This window comes from Neophocaena asiaeorientalis, unplaced genomic scaffold (genome assembly GCF_003031525.2).
Source record: "Neophocaena asiaeorientalis asiaeorientalis breed wild unplaced genomic scaffold, Neophocaena_asiaeorientalis_V1.1 scaffold232, whole genome shotgun sequence".
Classification (NCBI taxonomy): Eukaryota; Metazoa; Chordata; class Mammalia; order Artiodactyla; family Phocoenidae; genus Neophocaena; species Neophocaena asiaeorientalis.
Window position 1 is genome coordinate 53,340 of NW_020175672.1, and position 13,131 is coordinate 66,470.

General features: G+C 44.5%; 1 protein-coding gene across 2 annotated transcripts in view; it reads left to right on the plus strand.

Annotated features, from left to right (window-relative positions):
* The window catches only part of CLPB (ClpB family mitochondrial disaggregase), a 145,510-nt gene that overhangs the window by 35,839 nt on the left and 96,540 nt on the right, over nucleotides 1-13,131 (plus strand). The window lies entirely within an intron of this gene.

Consider the following 13,131-nt stretch of genomic DNA (forward strand, 5'->3'; position numbering starts at 1 on the left):
GTTGACTTTGTGACTTTAGGCGAGTCATTTGCTTTATTGAAGCAACAAAATGTTTGAAAGCCTGTTGTAAGTGGTTAAGTGTACATGTGCAAGTTATCATCATGATTACGTTATCATTATCCATGTTGAGCAGTCTGCAGTCACTGTCCCCAGCAAGGGCTCCATTGGGCTTTTCCTCTGGAAGTTCTGGTATAAACTAGGGCAGGTGGGGGTGTTCCTTCCCTCTCATTGGAGGCCCTGCTGTTTTCCTGTATGCTTCCCCATTCCCCCAGCATGCAGCTGTTGTGTAAAGATTGAAACAGTCTACTTTGTGTATAGTTATCTCTACTTCTTACAACCACCCACAAGATATATATTATTATTTTTCATTTTGCAGCTGAGAAAACTGAAGCCCAAAGAGGTAAAGTGATTTGTCTAAGGTCACACAGTATTTAGAACCTGGTCTGACTGCCTGCAGAGTTTGTGTGTTTTACTGTACCTCACTGCTGCCTCCCACTGCCAGATCCAGGGCTTGGGCTGGTTGCTGCCATTACGTCGCAGTCTCTAGCTGTGATTATGCAAAAGAATTGATTGAAAAAGAACAAAAAGAGATGCTTTCAAAGAAGGCAGACTGGGTGCTTTAGTAACAGCCACTGACATTGATGGTGGGAGGTGGAAGTTTTCATTTTCCCTTCAAGCAGATCTTTAAGGATTTTATCTGCCAGTACTGGCCACCTTTGGAAGGGTCATAAATGTGGTGGAAATCAACCAAACAGGTATTTTATAATGTCGGGGAGGCACTGCCTCAGACTGGCTGAGAGACTTAGCTGTACTGAGAGAGTTCTCTCTTCTCTGCTGCTCTGTTGTGAACTTGATCTCAGCACTCTTTCTCCTTATTTGCCTCTTTAGCTCTAATCACATAGTCTTTAAAAGAAAAATTAATGTAAATAGGTTCCACAGTTGAGAGCCTGGAATCCAGTCCTGGCTCTGACCCTTAGTTGAATTTCAAAATTCTATGAACACCTTGTTTCTTCACCTGAAATCAACTATTTCTACAAACATTTGGTAGATATCTACTCTGAACCAGGCTCTATGTTAATCACTGGGGAATCAGAGGCCTTGGGAGCTCGTGGTCTAATGTGGAACAGACAGGCAGGTAGAGAAACAGAGTATAGTGTAATCAATGGTATCAGAGCAGTGTGGACAGGATATTATCAAAGCAGAGGGGGTGAGGGGACTGAATCTCACCGCAGAGCAGATAGATTCTTACTATATTCTTGTGAGAATCAAATGAGATATGTATGTGCTATAGGTTACAAATGGTGAGATGTTATTCTCTGCTGCTCGCATTAGACCTCTACACACAAACACACATGTGCTTATTCTACCACTTATAACCCCCCTCCCCTGCCTCCACCCCCACCCACCAGTCTTTCCCAGCTTGCAGGTATCTCCATCTGCAAGAGGTAACCCGTGGTGGAGAAAAGGGAGGGGGTATGTGCCCTTCTATGTTTGGTTTTATCAGCATTGAGACAGAATAGGAATTAACACTATACTTAAGAGTACTGCCAATCAGTGAGCACATAGCTAGTAGATGTGCTTTGAGGACACTTCTCTCTGAATCTAATGAGTTGTTGGTTTAACTGATTGCTCTGTCTTTATCCAGGGCCATTAGCAAATCAGTGATGCTCATTGAGCAAAGTGAGCGTGTTGGCTTGTGTGTACTCGGTTCCTAGAACTAATTATTGGTGTTTTAAGCTTCTATTTTGTGCCCTCCTCTTCCTTCCGGTACCCAGTGAGGACAGATTTTTATAGAAAATAGCATACTCTCAGGTTGGCTTTATTTATTCATATCACAAAAATTGTTTGGCACCTACTGTTTGCCAGGCACTGTTCTTGACATACAAATATCCCTATCCTCAAAGAGCTTATTTCTGTACAAGTGGTGGTCCCTGGGTAGAGAGAGGCAGGGACAGACAATAAACAATAAATACAATGCATAAGTAAACTATATATTAGAAGATAAGAAGTGCTAATGGAAAAAAAGGAAAAGTAGAATCTGGTAAAAGGGAATGCCAGGGTGGGTAGGCCTCATTGGTAAGGTGCCATGGGAGTGGTCTTGAAGGATTGTGTCCATCCCAGCACAATCTGCCAGTAAGTTTTTCTGTATTAGAAGTGTGCTGATTCTCGTCTCATCAATCACCAAACCCTTCTGGAATCATACTGGCCAGGCCTGAAATGCCACCACCTTTGAAATGGGTTTGGGTCAAGGGCGAGTAGAGGGACAGCACCCCATGATTCAAGGCTGAAAGTAGAGAACCTTCACCTCCTTTAGAATGTTGGCAGCCCACAAGCTCAAAGGAGATATCCTGAGAGAAGCCCAGTCATTTCACCCTCAACTGCCTTTAGTGCCTGGCTGCTTAATGTGTTAAGTCCTTGGGGATATGAACACAGTAGTCTCTATACTTAAGGAGATTATCTTCTTGTGAACCTTTATTTATATATGTATTTATTATTTTATTTAATTTTGAATAGTAAAGAGAGTGCTATTTTGTTTTATTTTGAACAGAAAATACAGTGTTATAGAACAAAATGTTAAAAATATGCATGGGAACTTATTTATAATTTATTCCCTCCTTTTATTTACAAAAAGGGTTTAAGGTGACTTAAATCAAAATACAAATATAAATGTACACAGGAGAGTTAAAACTGGATCAAGATCAGAAATCATATTGGTAAAAGGAAAGATAATTCTATCAGGATTGAACTAGAGATTTTCTTTTCCAAAAATAGGTTTATTGTTTTTGTAAAGAAAATATAGAGAAGAAAGTAGCCGTCAACTGAATCCCCTCTACCTAGAGACTGATCACTATATCTATATCTATGTGTCTAATTTTACATAAATGGGACCAGGCTGTACTCACTGTAAATCAGGTAGTTAGTGGAATCGAGTATGAATTTAATTTGAAGTTTCCTGACAAGCAGGGCAAAAAAGGAATACAGAGTTTTGGTTCTTCAGGAGAGAGGAACTTTGTGCTGACATACCTTTATGTTATCATGTTATGCATCCAGCAGACTTTTTTAAAAACTAGACTGTGTCAGGTGTTGATATGCTAGGCTAAAGGGGATTCAGATACTAAGTAAGCATCACAGCCTTTGCCTTAAGAAGCTTACTTGGACTGCTGACATCAAGGACTTGAGCATTGTGATGGCCATTGTCTTCAGTAGCCCTCCTGCCAAAGATTTACCAACATTCTGCTAGGACAATCCTTTTGCCAGCCTAGTAACAGCTTGGGTGTAGTGTTGACTTGAGGAGTAGTTGGCGGGAGCTGGCCCTTTCTCCACAGTGAGCCCTCCATAAGCCTCATGCCACAGGCACTTGTTTAGCCTGAGTCTGGGTGCCTCATTCCGTGTTGCACTCTGACCCAGCCCAGCTACACGCTAAGCCACAGGGTCCCAGGATGACCACTGTGACTTAGCACAGCCTCTACTGGCTCGTGCAAATATACCCAGCCTTCAGCTAAATTCAATTAGTTTTTCTTTAAGAAGGGAAAGAAATCCAATTTTACTAAACATGGACAGACGGTGGAAGGCACTTTGATGTTACAACCTCTCAGTGATGCTTTACTTAGTCACAAGTTCATAAGCAAGAAGGCTTAATTACTTGGGAAAACACGGGATTAAAACTGGACACAATGGCTGAGTATCCGCTCTTGGGCAACTTGATTCGAACCCATGCACCCAGTTCGTGTGTGGTGCAAACTTTGATGTGTGCTGTGACAAGCTGAAAGTCATGACCCCCTCAGGGATGCTCCTTCAGATGGCATTTGCAGGATGTGTAGGCGGAGAGGCAGGGCCTGCCGGGCCTGTTTGCTCTACTTTGATGTCCAGGCAGCCACAGGCCCCACTGTTTGCTCTTTCACTGAGGGGTGGATTGGGAGCCTCCTACCTTTCCCAGTGGACAATGGCCAGCAATGGAGTGTGACGACTGTTGACCATTCCAAGAGCCTGGCGGACCAGAACAGGGCTTTGGGAGGTGCAGAGCCTGGGGGGCAAAAGCTATTTATAGGACAGCCATTTCTCCAGATGTAGCTTTCTTTTAAGCTTAATGGTGGTTGGGCGCTCATCATGGAGGTAAAAATAGTCTCATGAGTTTTAACAGGTACTGAGTACTGCTTGACCCTTTGTCCAATGATACTAAGGTATTTGTAAATTGAAATTTTAAGTCTGTCCTGTTTTCTTCATCAGCATGTATATGCAGGGGATAGTGGTTTGGAAGAAAAATGGTATTAATTCTAATTCCTCAAAAAAGAAGCTGTCAGAACACATCTGATAAAAGAATAGTATCCAGAAGATATAAAGAACTCTTACAAATCAGTAATTAAAAGGTAGCCCAATTTTTTTGGGCTGCGCGCAGGTTTCTCTAGTTGCGGCGAGTGGGGGCTACTCTTTGTTGTGGTGCGCGGGCTTCTCATTGTGGTGGCTTCTCTTGTTGTGGAGCATGGGCTCTTGGTGTGTAGGCTTCAGTAGTTATGGCATGCGGGCTCAGTAGTTGTGGCTCACAGACTCTAGAGAGCAGGCTCAGTAGTTGTGGCGCACGGGCTTAGTTGCTCCACGGCACGTGGGATATTCCCAGACCAAGGATCGAATCCATGTCCCTTACATTGGCAGGTGGATTCTTAACCACTGCGCCACCAGGGAAGTCCCAATAGCCCAATTTTTAAAAAATAGGCAAAAGATTTGAGCAGACACTTCACCAAAGAAGAGATTGATGGCAAATAAACACATGAAAGATACTCAGCATTTAGGGGAATGCAAGTTAAAATCACAATGAGATACCACTACACACCTATACCAATGGCCAACATTTTTTAAACTGACAATACCAAGTGCTGATAAGGATGCAGAACAGTTGTCATCCCTGCTGATAGGAATTCATAATGGTATAGCCACTTTGGAAAACACTTCAGCAGTTTCTTATAAAGGTAAAACATACATTTATCATTGCTGGTACAGCCCAGCAATACCAACTCCTAGATATTTGTCCATGAGAAATAAAAACATACATCTACAACAAGACCTGTATGCAAATATTTATAGTAGCTTTATTCATAATCACCAAAAACTTGAAATCACCCAAATGTCCATCATCTGGTGAATGGACAAATTATGGTACATCCATACAGTGGACTACTCAGTAAAAAAAGAACAAACTTCTTGTACAGGTAACAACATGGTCACATCTTTAAAGCCTTATGCTAACTTAAAGCCAGACATGAAAAGCTACCTGCTGTATAATTCCATTTATATGACAGTCTGGAAAAGGCAGTACTATAGGGACGGAAATCAGGTTAGTGGCTGCTAGGGTTTAGGAGTGGGAGGAAGGGCCCAATGGAACTTTTGGGGTGATGGAAATACTCTAAGTGTTGATTATAGTGGTGGTCATAGAACTCATCAAACTGTACAACTTAAAAGGATGAATTTTACTATGCATAAATGATACTTCAATAAACAGACTTTTAAAAAGTTTTCAAAAAACCACCATCTCTCTCTATATTTTCACTGTTAATTGTGACCTTTGGTGTACTGAGAATTCCTGTTAGTAGAGTTAAAATGAATTCATACTGTTTATAGTCACCTGGAATGTTTTGAATTCTTATAGTTGATGGTATCTTACATTGGACTACTATATATTCTGATTGTTAGTAGAGAATAAAGATTTGTGGATGCACACGGTTCATGATGTCATGAAGTAGAGTTACTGATGAATAGTGATAAATTCACCTTATGAGTGGTATACAGTGGGCTCACAAAGTGTCATATGGTTCTTTATGGTGAGGAGAAGGTGCAGGGTTCAGGACTGGGAGCTTGCCTCTCATCCCACATCATTCTTGGTTTCCTTGTCCCTGGACTGCCACGCAGGGAGGACCACCTAAATAGCATGGCCATTGTGGAGCTTCAGGAACCAAAGATCCTGAAACAGTGGGGTGGTGGGGGGAGGTTCAGATTTGAGTCCACTTGGGCTTGCTGGTTGCCTTGAAAGCCCCTGCCTCAGAGAAGTGAGACTGCCAGGCAGAGAAGGAAGCTCCAGCAGAACTGTTTGAAATTCCCCACAAGAGTCTCCCTCCCTCCTTCTGCTTTTTCTCCCGGAGTGCATTTCATCAGCATCGGAAGGACTGCTTCCCGGCACTGCCTTCCCTGCTTGGCTGGGGTCCCTGAGGAGCTGAGCTAATGAGTGGATAACACGCATTTGCCAAGGCCTTCCTGGATGTGGTACCTGGGCTTTGTTAATTTTAAAATGCCGCCATCCTTGGCTGAAGACCATTTAATTCCCTCTCATAGCAGTCATTTATTTTTAGCATTTGCTTATTTTCCCTCTACCTTACTAAGGGGAGGGGGGGCATTAAATCCTGTCTTTAAGAACCCAGCAGCCCAAGCCAAATCGCTGACCTGCAGGAGAGGTTTTACAGGCCTCTCTGTGTGGCCGACAGCTCCACAAGTGTTCTTAGAGCAAAGAGCTGATGCTTCTCTTGCAGCTGGACTGGGGCAGCCTCCATGGGAGGCTCTTCTTCCTTGCTGGCTGGCCAGAGGCAGAGCAGGTAGAGAACCCCAGTACCTGTGCTTTAATGTAGGTACCAGGGGACCTGACAACATGGAGGTCTATCCTGCTTTGGAGGCCTACAGCCTCTTCCCAAGGTCCCCAGCCTGTTCTCAGCCTGGCTGCTTGCTGCAGAGTGGTGCTTCCTTTGGCCGGAGGAGGCTGGCTTTGTGCTATCTGATCTCCTGACTATAGTGGTGATGATGGCTGTGGTTGACTGGGTGTCTTCTGTGTGCCAGGCCCATGTCGAATACTTCCCATGTTGGCTCTAATCCTCACTGCAACCCTAAAATGGGGGGATTATTATCCCTATTTTACAGATAGGGAAAATGAAGCTCAGAGTTGCCTAAGTTTGTCCAGTAAGTGAAAGGGGGAGCCAGGATTTGAAGTCAGGTCCCTCTGAACCCCAAACCCTTATTCTCTCCACTGGACTATACTACCTGGGTAGGGAAGATGCAGGGAGCAAAGCCATGCAGTGAATCAAGGGGTGCCAAGACCAGGAGTCAAGTCAATTCAGGCAGGGTTTCTTGATGACCCACTATGTGCTGGATGATTTTTTGAGAAATCTAAAAACCGACAAACTACTCTCCTTGTCTTGAAAACTTTCAGAAAAGGGATAAAACAAGCCTCCTTTTAATGGCAGATTGAGGCAGAATGTGGTCAGTACCCAGAGAAGACCAGCCTAGAGTGCTGGGGTAGGGGTTAATCATGAAAGGAGGCCCTTTCACATGAGGTGGGTCTTGAAAGACGGACAGGATTTTGGTTGGTAGAGGTGGAGAGCAGAAAGACAGCATTTCTGGAATAAGCACCATTGTGAGCATAGGCTCATAAAAGTAAGAAAGTAGGGATGTACCAGAGTTAGTAGGGGGCACTGGCAGGGTCTGGAGACCAGTGAGGGTAAAGGAAAGCCTTATCCAGCATGGACCATGGTCCTCTCAGGCTGTAACTGTCTAGCATGTGGTAGAGCTGTGAGCTCTAGAGCTGGACGACCTGGATTCACATCCAAGCTGTCTCTTCCTCTTACTAGTCATCTACCTTGGCAAGTTCTTTCACTTACCTGTGATTGTTTCCTCAGCCATAAAATGGAGATAATAAGCTGAGCTACTTTAAATGTGTAAATATATGTATAGTGTTTAGAATAATGCCTGCCACATAGTAAGCACTTGATAAGAGTTTGCTACTGTAGTTAATAGTAGTATAGTAGTAGTGATAGTGTCTTAATTATTATTATGACTACCAGTGCTGCTGCTGATTGGTGACCTCAGGAAGTTAGTGAATTTCCTGCAGGTAAGCCTATCTTTGATGGAGGTGGGGGTATTACTTGCCTCTCACCAGTATCTGATGGGTGATGCAGAAGCAGTAGGGCTTTGGAGATTCTTTTTCCACTCCTTTTCATCTAAGAAGCTGGGCCTAGAACATGGGACCCCAAAGCAGGGCACTTTGATGTGGAGCTTGCTCTCGTCCCAGGTGGCCACAGCTGCCTAGTGAAGAGCAGTTCCCAGTATTTCCCAGCAAGGAAGGGCGGGTGAGCGTGCTGGCCAGGTGCCCGGAATGCCAGCACCATGCCCCCAGAAAAGTGTGCCGAGCTTGATGTCTCTCCCACTGCTTCTGTGGTTGATTATCTCTGAGTAACAGAGAGTCATTTCTAATCCCATTTAGAATCATTGCTCAAGATAATCCTGTTTCGTAGTAATGATATTCCAAGCCCAGCATGCACCCGTTTCTAGTTTGGCAGACACATGCCTTGACCTCAGGCCACCCAGACACTGCTCCCTGGAAAGTGATGTCAGCTCATTTGCCTAAACTGACAGTCTCAGGGTACCCACCCCCTTCTCCAGCGCTGTATCCCATCCCGGGGTTCTGTGTTCAGTGCCGTCTTCATGGAGAAGATCAGTTGGGATGAAAAGAGCATCCAGTGCTCATCCAGTTCAGCAGCCTGGGGAAGGGTGTTCCATTTCTAGGGACTGTGGTATGGTCCACTCCTGCACCTCCTCTTTAAAGACATCAGACCCACTCTGTGCTTATTTAAATAGGGGTACCACAGGGATATCAGCTCGCCTGGAGGGGTGGGATAGGGAGGGTGGGAGGGAGGGAGACGCAAGAGGGAAGAGATATGGGAACATATGTATATGTATAACTGATTCACTTTGTTATAATGCAGAAACTAACACACCATTGTAAAGCAATTATACCTCAATAAAGATGTTAAAAATAAATAAATAAATAGGGGTGCCAGCTTGGTGGGTCAGGAATATACAGTAAATATGGTAGGTGTGTCTGGGTTGCAGCAAGGTATTTGGCTGTCTCTCATAATATCCACATTAATAAAATATGATGTGGCAAATAGTTTGGTCAAACTAATGAATGGTGAATGATCTGGTTCATTGTTTATATGTGAATGGATATCAGACCGGAAAGCAGACTGTACTGGTGAGCCACAGGGGTCTGTCCTATTCACTAGTCATATCACTGATTCTAGTGAGACCATTGATAAATGCCAACCAAATGGGCAGATTAAATGAAGCTTAGAGGTAGTTGATATGTTAGGTGAAAGAGTCAGGGATGTGAAATAAGAACTCCGTGGGCTAGAGCAATGGTTAAATCTGTGGTGATAAAAATTAATAGGGACAAGTGTTTCAGTCTACAGTTAAAACCAAAAACCAACTGTAAAATCCAAGGAGACCCACTTTAGCAATACTAGCAAGTAAAGCCCAGGAGCTGACTGAAAACTCAATGTGTGCGTCAGCAGTGCAGTGTTAAGGCCTTAGAAGTGAATTGATTCAACGAATATTTACTGGCCCGTACTGCAGCCTATGTGCAAGGGAACAGATGGCCAGGCACAGTCCTTACTTTGGGGAGCACAGTCTAGTTGTGTGTGGCAGAGTAGTGAGGAACAAGAGCTCTGGAAAAAGGGCCTGAGTTTAAAACCTAGCTCTACCTCTGAACAGCTGTTTCCTCATCTGCAAAGTAGGAACAATAATAGCATCTGCCTCAGCATAGGGTGGTTGTGAAGATTAACATGCATGTAAGACTGCTTACTGCAATGCCTAGTGCATAGTACGTCTAGGAGATGTACCAGCCTCAACATGCTCTTGTGGATCATTTGCCTAGAGAGAGCCTAGTCTAGCCTATACTGTGGAAAGAATCCCTAATAACCAGGGCTTGACCACACTGCCCCATCGGTTTGGCGACTGTGTGTTATGAACCACAGATTGAAAGATATGGAAGTGTATTTAGAACTAGGCTAAGGATATGAAATTGGGATTGTCCTGGAAATCCTGTGATGGGTAATCTCGATTCCTTGGCCCTCTGCTTAACGTGCCATGCCTTCCTTAAGCCTTGCCCAAATTATCTCACCTGGTCTGAGCCCTCTACTGATTTTGACCCTTGTCCCTCTGAATCAGACTCCCTCTTATCCCAGCTAGCTGTTATGACCATCTGAAAATATCACTGTCCCTGGTACATAGTAAGGGCCCAGCGACTATGGGATAGTATGACAGACTAATGGATGGTCAGATGGGTGAGAACCAGTGTGGTTTAGGGGAGTGTGCACTGGGTTTGGCCCCAGACAGACACATGGATTTGAATCGTGATTCCTGTGCTTATTTAATGTGTATACTTGGATAACTCATGTTATCTCGCTGAGCCTCAGTTTATTCATTTGTAAAATTGACTAGTACCTCATTGGAAGTGGTTATAAGGAACTGGAATAGTAAATGTAAAGTGCTCAACCCACCGTGGCTGCTTTATTATGATTATTGATCTTTACCTTTTGAGGGAAGTAAACAAAATAACATCCTCATTCGAGGAAACTGGGGCACATTTTCTACACAGGTACCTTCCTTGCTTCCTCCCTAATCTTTAGTTTGTTTCCCAAGGAAGCTGGCTTTAAAAAGAAAACTGCACCCCACCCCCCAAAAAGGAAAAGAAAACTGCCTTCCCATCCTGCCCCCCACCAAGCTCATGCCTCCACACCACAGGACCTCTAGATTCAACACAGGCCAGTTCCTTTGGTCGGGCCACCCCGCTTTCCCAACCGCCTGTAGACCAACCAGTAGACTGAATGATCCATAGCTCATTTGACTTTCCAGCAAACCTCCTGACCTGTGACCTCTTTGCTTTCTCCCCTTATCGAGGTGTGCTCTGGGTTGAGAATAGGTCAACTCTTTGTCTTTTCCTTGGGACACGGTGACCCTATGCTTACATGTGGGGGGTAGAGGGGAGGAGGAGTCGGAGGAGCTTCTTCTGAAGCTCCACATTGTGTGGGGACGACCTGGAGCTGGGATCACTGCCCTTCTTGCTTCACCAACTCCAGCTGCTCGCCAGCCGCCTTTGACACGCGCCTCGCCCAGCTTAGGCCTCAGCTCACACCACAGGTTTCCTCCCTCTTTCCTAAACAATGTGATGACCCAAAGCCCCTCCGGCCACTGAGAGCAGAAAGCCAATCGATGTAACTGTCCTCCTGTGCATTGTGACGCCCCACTGTCCTGAAAGCAGGAGCTTATCAAGGTCCATGTGAGCCAACTTCCTACGTGTGCTCCCACATCTAATCTAATTACAAACCTGATCAGCAAGTTAAAACTCGCCTGGTGGGGGCTGTTGCTCCAAAGGGAGTTCTGTGAGTCCCAGGAGCTGCTTCTTAGGGACCACCCTCCCGTTCTTTTCCTCAGCTTTGTTTGGGAACTGCCTGGTGGAGGGCAGGAAGGGCCTAGTGCTCAGGAGAGGAAGATGGAAGTTTTCCACAGCTAAGCTGCCTGCAGCCCAGTTCAGACCCTCAGGTGAGAGAAGGCTGGGCAGGGCTGAGACAGTTGTGTTCCACCTTTCTCCCCCATCTCTCACCAAATAAAATAATTATTCATTCTTCATTTTTTCATGCAGTCATTCAGAAATCATCTGTTGACCACTTATTGTGATCCAGGCACTGGGCAAGGAGCTGTGAAAGAAGGTTGAGACATGGCTCTTGCCCCGTGATCTACTGGGAAAGGCAAGTAAAAGTAGACAGGCAATCACGACATAACATGGTGAGGGCCACCTTCCACAGGAGTAGGTACTGGATTCTGTGCAAAGAGGGAGGGTGTGGACCCGGGCTGGGAGTCGAAGAAGCCTCAGTTGAGTTGGTGACTATGTCACTGAGGAGCCCTAAAGGTGAATGAGCACTAACCAGTTGAACCAGTAGGAGGGGCCTGCGTGATGGCCTTTGGTGTACTTCAGGGAGTTAATTGTTTTCACTGGGTCCTTAATTCTTCAGCCCCCAAGATCACTAGATCAGCATGGGAATTAGAGTTCTGCAATTGAGAGACTCCCTGAAAGAATAAATTTTTAGAACAGATGGTCAAGTTCAATTAATGAATAATAGTAGGTGGCAGGAAATCAACCCCTTTTTAAAAATCATCTATTCATGTTGCTGCACGTGTATCCAGCCTGTTGCTTCTGACTGCTGCATCATGTTTCATAGCATGTGTCTACCACATTTAACTTACCTGTTCCCCCAGTGATGGACACTTGATTGCCTCAACTCCCCACTGCCACAAAATATGTGGTGAACATCTCCCATGTTGCCCTCTATAGACCTGTGTAAGAATCTCTCTGAGATACATATCCTCACGAGCAAAGTGCTGGGTCATAGGGTAAGGTACTTTAACATGACAAATATTACAAGATTGGCTTCCAGAATGGCTGCACCAGTCTGTCCCCTGGCAGTGCATGAAGAATCTGAGATCCCCATGTCTTCACCAACACTGGGCATTTTTCAGCTTTCTCACTTTTTGCCAGTGTGTTAACTTGAAGTTCTATCTCATTTTTTTAAATTAATTAATTAATTTACAGTAAGTCCTTGTTGGTTATCTCTTTTAAATATAGCAGTGTGTACATGTCAATCCCAAATTCCCAATAAAATGCTATCTCATTTTTTTAAATTTTCCTTTCTCTAATCACACACAAGCTTGAGGATCTCTTCATATACTTAATCATCTTGTTTGTTTGTTTTTTTCCTCCTCTGGGCATTAACTGTTCATATCCTTGCCTCATTTTTCTGTTGGGCTTCCTGATCCTAGCCTTGTTGCTAAAACTTGAGTTGAGGCACAGTGCTTCTACAGACTGTTAGCTACCTGGGAGTCAACACAGGGAAGTGAGAGGCCATGTAGCAGAGTGATAAGGACATGGGCTTGGTAGCCAGACTGCCCTGGTTTGAATCCCAACTCTGCTCCTTACAGCTGAGTGACCTTGGACAAGTTACTTGTCCCTCAGTTTCTCTTTAAGCTCCTTCATAGGGTTGTTGTGAAGATTAGATGTTAGTATATATAAAGTATTTAAAATAGTGCCTAGCATGTAGGAGGTATATACAAATGCTAGCTCTTATTATTAGACTGCTATCTTCCTCCTACTTAGCCCTACTGTACCCTTGAGAAAATAGATACTTGCATCAGCAGGCAGTAAAATAAGCAGAAAGAAAACAGCTCTCAGCCTAGGCTCAGAGCTCACCACTCCTACTCACATGTGTAACTCTTACCAAGGTCTCGGGCTCTGGACCTGCATTCTGCTCCCTATCTAAGGCC